The sequence below is a fragment of the Humulus lupulus genome, chromosome X (assembly GCF_963169125.1).
Source record: "Humulus lupulus chromosome X, drHumLupu1.1, whole genome shotgun sequence".
In the NCBI taxonomy this organism is placed as follows: Eukaryota; Viridiplantae; Streptophyta; class Magnoliopsida; order Rosales; family Cannabaceae; genus Humulus; species Humulus lupulus.
In genome coordinates this window covers 214,948,713-214,962,532 of record NC_084802.1, presented here as the reverse complement: position 1 = coordinate 214,962,532, position 13,820 = coordinate 214,948,713, and the positions used below count along the sequence as shown (strand labels likewise).

The 13,820-nt window shown below is 30.2% G+C and overlaps 2 non-coding genes across 2 annotated transcripts; one reads left to right on the top strand and one right to left on the bottom strand.

Moving 5' to 3' along the window:
• The first annotated feature begins 8,477 nt into the window (after window positions 1-8,477).
• Window positions 8,478-8,584, top strand: LOC133807845 (small nucleolar RNA R71). The gene has a single exon (XR_009879733.1). It is a non-coding gene; the product is annotated as a small nucleolar RNA R71 (small nucleolar RNA).
• Window positions 8,585-13,290: 4,706 nt separating this feature from the next.
• On the bottom strand, window positions 13,291-13,397 carry LOC133807615 (small nucleolar RNA R71). Its single transcript, XR_009879517.1, has one exon. It is a non-coding gene; the product is annotated as a small nucleolar RNA R71 (small nucleolar RNA).
• Window positions 13,398-13,820: the final 423 nt, after the last annotated feature.

Here is a 13,820-nt window from a genome sequence, read left to right as displayed (position 1 = left end):
TGTCTTTCATCTTTAATGTCACATATTTTGGATTGTTAGATAATATGCACTTTGTTCTTCATTTTGCAAAACATAATATTTTTTGTGTAAGATGTGTCATTAAATTGTACACATCCAATGCTTAGAACAAAAATATTATGTTTTGCCTTATAAATAATGTTATTTGATTTTTTGTTGTTTCATTAGATTGATTCACATTAAATACTTTGAATTTATACTTTTTGAAAAGTGAAGAAAAATCCTATCTTTTTAGAAGTAATTGATGTTTAAAATTATAAATCTATTTGGAAAATGATAGTTTGACTTATTTTAACTATCACTAAAACTTGGGAATCAATATACTAATAAGTATTATTAAACTTACATTTTGTGGATTCTAGTATCTTAATAATCTTTCTTTTAACACTTATTTTCAAATCATTATTGGTTTATTTTTATTCTCTTAAATAGCTTTATTTTCAATCTTTTATTTTATGTTCATAACATTAAAACTCATCAATCTTTGGAGCTAGGTTAGAATTTATTAATTTTGGTTTAAAATGGTTTTCTTTTTTATTTTAGACAATTCCTTTGAGTTCAATCTCGTGCTTACACGAACACTATATTTCATATACGATTCGTGCGCTTGTGAGTATAAATTTTAAAACATACCCGTTTTGGGTCCATCAAGTTTTTGGCGCCGTTGCCAGGGGGTTGCAAAAAAGGAAATGAAATTTATCTCAAGGTTAGTGAATTCTTCTACTAGATATTTAAATTTTTTTATTAAAAAAATTGTATATAGAAAAATATATAAAAAAAAATATTTATATAAAGACTAAAAAAAAAAAGATAAAAAGAAAAGTTGAGACAGTTCTACCACCCATAAAAAAAACACTTACCTATATTTTGTTGTATCCAAAAGAGGGTGTTTCAATAATTAAACTCGCAAGTGCACGAATCGTTTCGGAATATAATGTTCATGTAAGTACGAGGTCAAACCCATGGGAGTTGATTAACATCAAAAGAAACTATTTCAAACAAAGCAATAATATTCTAACCTAGTTCCAAATATTTGATGAGATTTTGTTTTAGAAAAATAAAAGACAAGTAATAAAAAGATTTAAGATTAAATAGAAAAATGATTTTCAAATGAGATATGTAAAATAAGATTATTAAGATGTTAGAATCCACAAAATGCAAGTTCAATAGTATTTATAAGTATATTGATTCCCAAGTTTTGATATAGTTGAAATAAATCACACTATATATTTTTTCAAAATATATTTTCTATTCAAGCACAAGTTACTCTTTAAAAAATGTAGGATTTTTCTTCACTTATATAAGATATAATTTCTACGCATTAGTTGTGTTACAACCTAATGAAACTACAAAAAATCAAAGAGATTATGTTTAGGCAAAATATGATACTTATGCTCTAAGAATTAGATGTGAACAATTTAATGAAAAACATTTAATCAAAGAATATCATATTTTTGCATAATGAAGAACTAAGTGTAATATGCTTTAACAATCAATAATAGATGAAAAATGCATATCTTTGATAGAAAAATCCATAAACAATGTTGTACAAATGGGAAATCAACATACAACAAAAAATACTATCTAGTTACATTTTGCTTCATCATTATCTTAATAACCTTTGAAAAAGATTAGAAGCTCATAACTAGATAAAAATTACAAAATAACATACTTGACATGCTCTTCAAAAGATGAAAATGGTAGAGAGAAACTAGTGAAAAGAAGAAAGAAAAAATGTGTAGAAGATGTTGAAAAAAATGAAGAAGAAGAGCTCCCCAAATGGTCTTACAAGACTCTATTTATAGGCAAAATATGGAGATTAAATTAATCAAATTAAAATAGATAAATTGATTAATTTAATTGTGTTGGGAAGTAGTAGGATAAATAGAGTAAATGTAAGAGTATTGGAAAGATGAAATGTTTGGTTGGGTAAAAGATTAGTGAAAAGTTAGGGTAAAAAATGAATTAGGAATGTTTATTTAGGTAAGAAAAATAGGGAAGAATGAATTGATATTTGAGTGAAAGAAGAAAGATATTGGGAAGAAAAATGTTATTTTTGGCTATTTGGTGATTTTGACTAATTCAGAAAAATACTAGTTTTTTTTCTTTGGGCTGGTCAAAAGGCAGATGGGCCTGCTGAATGTGGGCTTATATGCTTGATTGGGCCAGGCAGGCCTGGCTTGCTGAAGGAGTGCTTCAAGAGGCGTGGGGAGCTGGGTCACGTGGAGATGAAGGCTGCTTTGTTGATGTGCAAATGGGCCTGGAGCAATAGGCTTGAAGGAAGATGCATATGTGATACTCTTGGGTGTGATGCGTGAGCTTCAGTGGAGCTTTGGAGGCTGGCATTGGAGACAGGTGGCGGCAGGAGGAGTAATTGAAAATGGGCCTGGGCTTGGCCTTGGGCAGATGGCATTTTAAAAATGCCAGTTTTCGTTTCTTTTTTTCTCAAAAACGCCACTTTTCTTCATTCTTTTCCTCACTTTTTAAAACCCAAAAATACCATAAATTCCCTACAAAATAAATATAAAATAAATCATAATAAAATATTTTCAACTATAAAATAAATCAATTTAATTCTTTGAAAATATTAATTATAACTTAATTTATATTTTACAATTAAGTTCAATAATACAACATTTTTTACCACTAACTTAACAATAATAATTCAATTAACATTTTGCAAAAAAATACTTATAAAAACATACAAAATTATATAAAATCATGATAGTACTACTAAATTCATAATTACTTAAAAAATTAATAAATCAATTAAAAACTCAAGAATTAAGCAACAATTAGCACATAAAAAGTGGTAAAATAACTCTATTTTGTAGAGTTATCACACCCCCAAACTTAATATTTTGCTAGTCCTCGAGCAAAAGAAAAATTAAAAACACACATATTTTTTTATTTGGTGATATCAAAAATGTCCTCAAAGATTGCATATTGAAAATAATTTATAAAAAATATGAATCAAAATTAACCTTATGTAATTAATTCCATAGTCAATCTTAATTTGAAAATATATTTTAAATTAGAATTCCAAAACTATTTATCAAGTTATTATGTGAATTTTGGAAAAATTGTTGTAATAAACTATTTATTTCACATATTATGATGAATAATTTTTTTTTCAAAATATCATTTTTTTAAGCAAAATTGACCCAAGAATTAAACACAAAGCTTAAGAAAGATTCATATATATATTTTAAAACTAAAATCAAACTCAATCAAGGGTATTATCATAGGAAAAACGGATATCACCAAAAGAATTTTTTTTCTTTGTTTTTTTTTTTCATTTGATTTTTTTTTTTTGGATAGAAAATAAAGTATAAAAGCACAAAACTATATAAATATAAATTACTAGAAAGATAATATTAAACATATATAAATATATATATTTTTTTTAAAATTTTTTTTGTTATAATTAATATATAAAATAGATACTCTACCATCCAATTTTTTTGTTTTTTGTTTTTTTTAAAAAATAAATTCTACCATTTTCAAACACATGAAAGAAGTAACCATATAAACCCACTACCCCCAAACTTAATTTATGCATTGTCCTCAATGTATCAAAATACAAATATAAATTGAAGTGTGAAAGAGTTTAGAATGGTCGTACCTCATCATAGAGCATGTCAAGAGTGCAACAAAAAAGGAAACAAAAAAAAAATCAAAACAAGAAGTTATCCTAAAACACAAATTTACCAATAAATGAGGAGAGCGATCAAGGACCATGGTAAATAGGATCCTCAATAAGGATTTCATCCACTGTAGCAGTTTTCAATTCTAAAAATGGTTTCAATTTTTGTCCATTCACTTTGAATACATTACCATTATTAGGATTTTCAATTTCAATGGCTCCATGTGGAAAAACAGTGCGAACAATGTATGGACCTACCCACCTAGAGCGTAACTTCCCCGGAAAGAGATGCAAACGAGAATTGTATAAAAGGACTTTTTGACTGGGAGAGAAATCTTTTCGCAAAATGTTTTTGTCATGGTAAATCTTCATTCGATCCTTATATTTTTTGGAATAGTCATATGCATCATGCCTAAGCTCTTCTAACTCATTTAATTGAAGTTTTCTTCTCTCACCCGCTTTGTCTAAGGAAAAATTCAATTGCTTAATTGCCCAATAGGCTCTATGTTCTAGCTCAACGGGTAAATGACATGCCTTTCCATACACAAGTCTATAGGGAGACATTCCAATGGGTGTTTTGTATGCAGTTCTATATGCCCATAATGCATCAATGAGTCTTAAGGACCAATCTTTCCTAGTTGGATTGACAGTTTTCTCTAAGATGTGCTTAATTTCCCTATTTGATATTTCGACTTGACCACTAGTTTGTGGGTGATAAGGTGTAGTGACTTTATGTGTAATACCATATTGTTTCATTAAATGCTCAAAAGATCTATTACAAAAGTGTGTACCATTATCACTAATGATAGCACGTGGTGAGCCAAAACGGGAGAAAATATTTTCTTTCAAAATCTTAAGCACAACTTTATGGTCATTTGTGTGGCATGCAATAGCTTCAACCCATTTAGACACATAACCAACACCAACAAGAATGTACAAGTTACCAAAAGAGTTAGGAAATGGACCCATAAAATCAATGCCCCAAACATCAAATATTTCAACAATAAAGATAGGATTCAAAGGCATCATGTTTCTTCTAGTTACACTTCCTAACATTTGACAACGTTCGCAAGATTTGCAATAAACATAAGTGTCATGAAAAATAGTAGGCCAATAAAATCCACATTGTAAAATTTTCAAAGCAGTTTTCTTACCACTAAAATGTCCACCACATGCATGATCATGACAAAAAGATATGATTTTAAGTTGATCACAATTTGGAATGCATCTCCTTATTATTTGATCAGGGCAATATTTAAACAAATAAGGGTCATCCCACATGAAATTTTTCACTTCAGAATAAAATTTAGATTTGTCATGCTTAGACCAATGAGAAGGAATTTCACCAGTGACCAAATAATTCACAATGTCAGCATACCAAGGCAAAGAAGATATATGCATGAGTTGTTCATCAGGAAAAGTTTCAGTTATAGTGGTGGAGTCATTATTAGTCTCAACAATAATTCTAGACAAATGATCAGCTACAACATTTTCAGAACCTTTTTTATCTCGTATCTCTAAATCAAATTCTTGTAAAAGCAATATCCAACGAATTAAGCGAGATTTAGCATCTTTTTTCGACAAGAGATATTTCAATGCAGCATGATCAGAATAGACAATTATTTTAGATCATAACAAATAAGACCTAAATTTCTCCAATGCAAACACAACAGCAAGCAATTCTTTTTCAGTTGTAGAATAATTTAATTGAGCATCGTTCAAAGTTTTGCTAGCATAGTAGATTACATGAGGTAACTTGTTAATTATTTGTCCTAGAACAGCACCAATAGCATAATCAGAAGCATCACACATTATTTCAAAAGGAATATTCCAATTAGGAGGGCGAATAATGGGTGCACTAGTCAAAAGGGATTTCAATTTTTCAAAGGCAACATGGCAATCAATATCAAAGACAAAAGCATTTTCTTTTCCTAGCAAATGACATAATGGGCGTGAAATTTTGCTAAAGTCTTTTATGAATCTTCTATAAAAATCGGCATGGCCTAAGAATGATCTAATTTCTTTTATTGTTTTAGGTGGGGGAAGTTTTGAAATAAGGTCAACTTTTGCTTTATCAACTTCTATTCCCTCAGATGAAATTACATGACCTAAAACAATTCCTTTTTTCACCATAAAATGACATTTTTCCCAATTAAGAACTAAATTCTTTTCTTTGCAACGAATTAAAACAAGAGAAAGATGGTGCAAACAGTCATCAAAAGAATTTCCAAACACAGAAAAATCATCCATAAACACTTCAAGATTTCTTTCAACCATATCAGAAAATATTGCAATCATACATCTTTGGAAAGTTGCAGGAGCATTACAAAGACCAAACGGCATGCGACGATATGAAAAGGTTCCAAAAGGACAAGTGAAGGTAGTCTTTTCTTGATCTTCAGGGGCAATGGGGATTTGGTTATATCCCGAATAGCCATCAAGAAAACAATAATATGCATGGCCAGCTAAACGTTCAAGCATTTGATCAATAAAGGGTAAAGGAAAGTGGTCTTTTCTAGTAACATTATTTAGCTTTCTATAGTCTACACACACTCTCCACCCCGTTTGTACTCGAGTAGGGATTAATTCATTTTTCTCATTTTCAACAACTGTGATCCCAGACTTTTTAGGCACTACTTGAACTGGACTAACCCATTGACTATCAAAAATAGGGTAAATGATACCTACATCTAACAGTTTAAGTACTTCTTCCCTAACGACCTCTTTCATATTTGGATTTAACCTTCTTTGACATTCCCGAGAGGTTTTAGCATTTTCTTCTAGATGGATTCTATGCATGCATATGGATGGGCTAATTCCCTTGATGTCTCCAATAGTCCAACCTATGGCTTCCTTATGTTTTCTAAGGACATTTAACAACTTATCTTCTTGTTCTTTATCTAAAGCAGATGCTATGATAACAGGCAAGGTTTCGGACTCTCCTAGAAAAGCATATTTTAAATTTTCTGGCAAAGGTTTAAGGTCTAACTTTGGAGACTCGGAAATTGATTGAACATGATCTAAAGGTGAAAAGGGTTCAACTTTGGTTTCATTTAAGGGTATAGACTCTAACAAAGAATTCACCTCATCATTAAAATCATCAATATGCAAGTTCATACCAAAGTATTTTTCACAAAAATCAAGTAAGTCATTTCCATCATCTTCACACATACTCTCTATCATGTTAACTCCATGCATTTCCTCACACTCAACAGATTTAGCAACATTAAAAACATTTAATTCAACAGTCATGTTTCCAAAAGATAATTTCAATACACCATTACGACAGTTGATAATTGCATTAGATGTAGCTAAAAATGGTCTACCTAGAATGATGGGTATTTGAGCATGAGCATTTTCAACAGGTTGAGTGTCAAGAACAATAAAGTCCACAGGGAAATAGAATTTATCCACTTTAATTAAAACATCTTCTACAATACCTATAGGGATTTTCACTGAACAATCGGCTAATTGAAGTGTTATAGAAGTTGGTTTTAATTCTCCTAGACCAAGTTGCTTATACACAGAATAAGGCAGTAAATTCACACTAGCTCCTAAATCAAGTAAAGCTTTGTTAATGAAATGATCGCCAATGATGCATGAAATTGTTGGACAACCGGGATCTTTTTATTTCACAAGGCTTTTATGTTGAATTATGGAGCTAACTTGTTCAGTTAAAAACGCCTTTTTTGGAACATTTGTGTTTCTTTTAACAGTGCAAAGGTCTTTTAAGAATTTAGAATAGGCAGGAATTTGTTTAATGGCATCTAAGAAAGGAATGTTGATGCTTACTTGTTTGAAAACTTCTAAGATGTCACTATATTGGTTGCCTTTCTTGAGTGGAATTAATCTTTGTGGAAAAGGAGCTTTTGGAATGGAAGGAAGGATTTGAGCATCATCTTTTGAAAGGTCATTTGTGTTGGAACCTTGAGATTGGCTTTGGTCTTTTTCAACTTGAGGTATGTAATCGGGTTTGACAATTTGTTTTCTGGACCTAAGAGTTGAAATAGACTTAGCTTCTTCTTTATGACTAGGAGTTCCTATTTCATATTGGCCTTTAGGATTTGGGATGGGTTGGCTAGGAAATCTTCCTTTTTCTCTCTCGGTTACAGCATTAGCAAGTTGACCCAATTGTGTCTCGAGTTTGGCAATGGATTGAGACTGATTTTGTAAGATTTGTTGGGTGGATTGCATGAATTGTTGTAAGGTGTCTTCTAAGGAAGATTTTCTTTGTGGAGGGTAAGGTTGACTTGGTTGGGCATGATTTGGATTTGGCATGTGGAATTGGTTTCCTTGATTCATTTGTGGTTGATTTTGTCTCCATGAAAAATTAGGATGGTTTCTCCAATTTGGATTGTATGTGTTGGAAAATGGGCTATCAGAAGAAGGTTTTCCATATGAATGTAAAGCATTAGCCTCTTCAGAAAATGTTTCAACAAAAGAAGGACATGATTGAGCATTATGACATGAACTAGCACATAAAGAACAAACATCTTTTTTAGGTTGCACATGAGAATTCATAGATTGACTTATTACTAAGGTGTCTACTTTTCTTGCTAGTTTTTCAAATGATGTTCTTAAATCACTTTCTTCTTTTATTTCATATTTTCCTTCTCTTTTTGGTGAAGGGTTGGCTCTAGACCTAGGCTCAGAATAATTCCATTGTTGTGAATTAACAGACAATTCTTCAAGAGCGTCCCAAGCCTCTTGCCCTTGTAATTTTAAAAAAAATTCGGTATGCATGGATTGAATCATTTGTCGGTTTGAAGGGGTTAAACCATCATAAAAATATTTTACAAGTCTCAATTTTTCAAAACCATGGTGGGGATATTTTAATAATAAATCTTTAAATCTTTCCCAACATTCATAAAATTCTTCGTTATCTTTTTGATAAAATTCGGAGATTTCTCTTCTTAAACTATCAGTTTTAGACATGGGGAAAAATTTAGCAAGGAATTTATTAAAAAGTTGATCCCAAGTAGTTATGGTTCCAGTTGGAAGTGAGTTTAACCAAGCTTTGGCTCTATCTTTTAAGGAAAAAGGAAACAACCTAAGTTTAACCAACTCATCTGAAAATTTTTGAAAACGAAAGGTTGAGCAAATTTCCAAAAAGTCTTTTACATGCATGTATGGATCCTCTCTTTCTAAACCATAAAATGATGGTAACAATTAAATGATTGATGGTTTAAGTTCAAAATGAGTGGCATTAGTAGTGGGCAAAACAATGCATGATGGAGCATTAGATGAAATAGGTGAAAAGTATTCAAGAAGAGTTTTTACTTGCACAACATTAGGTTCTTGTTCCATTATGCTTAAATTTTCAAAAACACTTTCAATTTCACGTAAAGACACTAATTTTTTCACCAAACGATTTTTTGAATTACGATGCCACTGATGCATACAATGTCACAAATTCACCAAGTAACACAAACAATCACAAGAAAACAAATTTCTGATGTGGAAGATCAGTTAGAACCGCAACCACAGAGCATACTTATAACAAGAAGAGATTATAATATTTATATATATATATTTTTTTATGATTTTTTTATTATTTTTTTTTGTTTAACTTGTTCCCAGGCCTATTTGATTCCACTTACTCACAACTTAATAACAACTCCCCGAGGTTAATTAATAAGCGTGGATGGGAACTTTGTCAAATTTCCTTTAAGCAAAAATTGCTTATGTTGAAAGAACAAGCTTTGTTTTTGTTTTTTTTTTTTTTAGTTTTTTTTTCAAGTATTTTCTTAAACAATAAAATTACAACTAACTAAATGCGATAATTAAGAAAAAAAATGACAATAGAAATGTGATAATTAAGAAAAAAAAATGACAATAGCAATAGTAAATAGTTATATAAAAATTAGGAGGCACTTATGCCATCAACTAAATGATCAACAAAAATAAAATTAGGAGGCACTAATGTCATCAACCAACATTAATAATAATAATGATAATAATAATAAAACTTAGGAGGCACTAGTGCCATCAACTAAGATAAATAAAAAATAAAAAATAAAAGCTAGGAGGCACTAATGCCATCACTAGAGGAGATAGATTGCTCAAGTATGTAGGAGGCAAAAAATGCACTCAACTATCAAGTATTTAGGAGGCACAAATGCACTCAACTAAAAGAACATAAAAAGTAAAAGAAAAAGAAAAAAGGGTTAGGAGGCACTAATGCACTCAACTAATAAGTAGGAGGAACTAAATGCCACCAACTACCAAGATATATATATATAATATAATAATATAAATAAATATATGTATAACTTTCTTTTCTTTCTTTTTCGATTTTTACTCTTTTTTTTCGATTTTTTTTTTATAGATATATATATTTTTTTAAGATAATAGTGCAAATAAAAATAAAATAACTAGTAGAAGAATGTTACTTACCTTGTAGAAAGATCGTTTCTTTCTTGCAACTCCCCGGCAACGGCGTCAAAAACTTGTTGTATCCAAAAGAGGGTGTTTCAATAATTAAACTCGCAAGTGCACGAATCGTTTCGGAATATAATGTTCATGTAAGTACGAGTTCGAACCCATGGGAGTTGACTAACATCAAAAGAAACTATTTCAAACAAAGCAATAATATTCTAACCTAGTTCCAAATATTTGATGAGATTTTGTTTTAGAAAAATAAAAGACAAGTAATAAAAAGATTTAAGATTAAATAGAAAAATGATTTTCAAATGAGATATGTAAAATAAGATTATTAAGATGTTAGAATCCACAAAATGCAAGTTCAATAGTATTTATAAGTATATTGATTCCCAAGTTTTGATATAGTTGAAATAAATCACACTATATATTTTTTCAAAATATATTTTCTATTCAAGCACAAGTTACTCTTTAAAAAATGTAGGATTTTTCTTCACTTATATAAGATATAATTTCTAAGCATTAGTTGTGTTACAACCTAATGAAACTACAAAAAATCAAAGAGATTATGTTTAGGAAAAATATGATACTTATGCTCTAAGAATTAGATGTGAACAATTTAATGAAAAACATTTAATCAAAGAATATCATATTTTTGCATAATGAAGAACTAAGTGTAATATGCTTTAACAATCAATAATAGATGAAAAATGCATATCTTTGATAGAAAAATCCATAAACAATGTTGTACAAATGGGAAATCAACATACAACAAAAAATACTATCTAGTTACATTTTGCTTCATCATCATCTTAATAGCCTTTGAAAAAGATTAGAAGCTCATAACTAGATAAAAATTACAAAATAACATACTTGACATGCTCTTCAAAAGATGAAAATGGTAGAGAGAAACTAGTGAAAAGAAGAAAGAAAAAATGTGTAGAAGATGTTGAAAAAAATGAAGAAGAAGAGCTCCCCAAATGGTCTTACAAGACTCTATTTATAGGCAAAATATGGAGATTAAATTAATCAAATTAAAATAGATAAATTGATTAATTTAATTGTGTTGGGAAGTAGTAGGATAAATAGAGTAAGTGTAAGAGTATTGGAAAGATGAAATGTTTGGTTGGGTAAAAGATTAGTGAAAAGTTAGGGTAAAAAATGAATTAGGAATGTTTATTTAGGTAAGAAAAATAGGGAAGAATGAATTGATATTTGAGTGAAAGAAGAAAGATATTGGGAAGAAAAATGTTATTTTTGGCTATTTGGTGATTTTGACTAATTCAGAAAAATACTAGTTTTTTTTCTTTGGGCTGGTCAAAAGGCAGATGGGCTTGCTGAATGTGGGCTTATATGCTTGATTGGGCCAGGCGGGCCTGGCTTGCTGAAGGAGTGCTTCAAGAGGCGTGGGGAGCTGGGTCACGTGGAGATGAAGGCTGCTTTGTTGATGTGCAAATGGGCCTAGAGCAATAGGCTTGAAGGAAGATGCATATGTGATACTCTTGGGTGTGATGCGTGAGCTTCAGTGGAGCTTTGGAGGCTGGCATTGGAGATAGGTGGCGGCAGGAGGAGTAATTGAAAATGGGCCTGGGCTTGGCCTTGGGCAGATGGCATTTTAAAAATGCTAGTTTTCGTTTCTTTTTTTCTCAAAAACGCCACTTTTCTTCATTCTTTTCCTCACTTTTTAAAACCCAAAAATACCATAAATTCCATACAAAATAAATATAAAATAAATCATAATAAAATATTTTCAACTATAAAATAAATTAATTTAATTCTTTGAAAATATTAATTATAACTTAATTTATATTTTACAATTAAGTTCAATAATACAACATTTTTTACCACTAACTTAACAATAATAATTCAATTAACATTTTGCAAAAAAATACTTATAAAAACATACAAAATTATATAAAATCATGATAGTACTACTAAATTCATAATTACTTAAAAACTTAATAAATCAATTAAAAACTCAAGAATTAAGCAACAATTAGCACATAAAAAGTGGTAAAATAACTCTATTTTGTAGAGTTATCATATTTTTATATGTATTGTTTTTTAGTTGATGACACTTGTGCCTCCTATCTATCTTTTTAATTTTTATAGTTAATTGCACTTGTGCCTCCTAATTTTGTTGTAATTTTATTTGTTTTATATCTTTGTTAGTTGACGACACTTGTGCCTCCTAACCTTTGTTGTAATTTTCTTTATTTATCTTGTTGTTATTTTTATTTATTTATTGCAAGTTACTAGTTGATGGCAATTTTGCCTCCTAGTCCTTTATCTTATGTTTTAGTTGATGGCACTTGTGCCTCCTAATTTTTACCTTATTTTTGTTATGGTTGATGGCGTGATATACCTCCTTACTCTTGCCTAATTTTTTATAGTCTTATTTAATTTTACCTTATTTTTCTTTGTCTTTTATCGTATTTTAGTGTAATTGTGAAAAAAATACTTGAAAAAAAAAGAAACATAAATCTTGTCCTTTCTCCATAAGTAATTTTTGCTTAAAGGAAATTTGAACAAAATTCCCAATCTGCCTCTACTAATTAACCTCGGGGAGTTGTTAGTAGTGTGCGAGTAAGTGGAATCAAATAGGCCTGGGGACAAGTAAACCATAAAAATTATATTGTTGTGAAATCTCTAAAAATTCTAAATATGCTCTGTGGTTGCGGTTTTAACTGGTCTTCCACATTAGAAAATTGCTTGTTTGAGATTATCTTTGTTGCCTTGATTGTGAAAATTGTATGCATCATTGGGAACGTAACTCTAAAAATTGATTAGTAAAAGACGTTTATCTTTGTTTGAAATTGAAAGTGTTAGTAAAAATTTGAGCATCATGGAACCAATTGCTAATCATGTTGATGAAAATGTTGTGCCTGAAAAAACTTTGCCTGAATATTTTGCGCCTATTTCATCTAATGCCCCTTCATGTATCGTTCTTCCTACCACTTCTGCCCCATTTTGAGGTTAAACCATCAATCATTCAATTGTTTCCATCTTTTTATGGGTTAGATAGAGAGGATCCTTACATGCATGTCAAAGATTTCTTAGAAATTTGCTCAGCATTTAAATTTCAAAAAATTTATGATGAGTTGGTCAAACTAAGATTGTTCCCTTTTTCATTAAAAGAAAAATAAAAAGCTTGGTTAAATTCCCTTCCCACAGGGTCTATAACTACATGAAATTAACTTTATAATAAATTCTTGCTGAAATTTTTTCCTATGTCTAAAACTAATAGTCTAAGGAGAGAAATCTCCGAGTTTTTTCAAAAAGATAATGAAGAGTTTTATGAATGTTGGAAAAGATTTAAAGATTTATTATTCAAATGTCCTCATCATGGTTTTGAAAAATGGAGACTTGTAAAATATTTTTATGATGGTTTGACTCCCTCTAATCGTCAAATGATTCAATCTATGCATACTGGAAATTTTTAAAAATTTCAAGGACAAGAGGCTTGGGACGCCCTTGAAGATTTGTCTGTCAATTCACAACAATGGAATTATTTTGATCCTAGGTCTAGGTCAACTAATTCACCAAAAATAGGAGGAAGGTATGAAGTAAAAGATGAATTAGACTTAAGAACGTCCTTAGACAAATTAGCGAGAAAAGTAGAAGCTTTAGCCATAAGCCAAACTATAAATTCTCCAATACAACCAAGAAAAGATGTTTGTTCTATATGTTCTAGTCCTTGCCATAATGCTCAATCATGTGCTTCCTACCAAGAAGCCTTTTCTGAGGAGGCCAATGCACTTCATGCTTATGGGAA